At 36.7% G+C, this 826-nt stretch overlaps 1 protein-coding gene across 1 annotated transcript in view; it reads right to left on the bottom strand.

Moving 5' to 3' along the window:
• LOC119588625 (E3 ubiquitin-protein ligase CBL-B-B-like) overlaps window positions 1-826 on the bottom strand; it is a gene marked incomplete at its 3' end in the record, with an annotated part of 53262 nt that overhangs the window by 51117 nt on the left and 1319 nt on the right.

Below are 826 nucleotides of genomic sequence, written 5' to 3'. Positions count from 1 at the left end.
CCGTTCTTTGGTATACTTTGACGGGAAAAAGTTTCGCTATCACTGACCTACACAAAACTTGTCATGGCTGCTCCACCTCTTGGCGCTCTTGCAAAAGCCAACTAATCTATACTACATCTATTCTGGCAAGATAGAGCTTGTAGAACCCCTGAAAATTATTGCCAACTAACAAAGTACTCTGAGCCATATTTTGCTCAAATGTACATGGTATAGGGTTATTGGTCTTTGCTGGAGATGAAAGTGTACGGGCCAGAGAGACAGTTTTACACTACACAATTACCTGGTTGGACTAAAATTATTGTTATTCTATCACAGAACACATCAAATTTCAATCACTATAAGTGTGTGAGTAGCTCCTGCCTATATAACACTCAGAAGGTTCACCTAATCTTCACTAAAACACGTTTTTACATAACCCAAACTACCATATCCGCCTTGCACACTCCATAACACACTACTCCTAAACCGAAGCTTTGCATACATATACTGTACATGCATACAATGAAGATTTTGTTGCATTTTCCTCAAAATCCTGTCTCAAAACCACACCTTAAAGGATAACTTCAACATTCCTTCGGAGAACGATATCAAACGGCACACACAAGAGCAATTTTCTGGTATACAAACAACCTTTGCAGTTAGATAAAAATTATAAAGGATATTGCCTACATTATCCCTCCCCCCCAAAAAAAATATATCTATATTTAATCCAAAATATACTACCAATTCAAACATGAAACCAATTTTTTTTTTAAATAAGTAAAGACAAATAAAACCTTTTTAACAAACCCCCTCCTCCCCCGTCTTTAAAATTCAGATAAAGGTG

This window comes from Penaeus monodon, chromosome 24, assembly GCF_015228065.2.
Source record: "Penaeus monodon isolate SGIC_2016 chromosome 24, NSTDA_Pmon_1, whole genome shotgun sequence".
NCBI classification, from domain to species: Eukaryota; Metazoa; Arthropoda; class Malacostraca; order Decapoda; family Penaeidae; genus Penaeus; species Penaeus monodon.
This window is presented reverse-complemented; position numbering and strand designations above follow the sequence as displayed.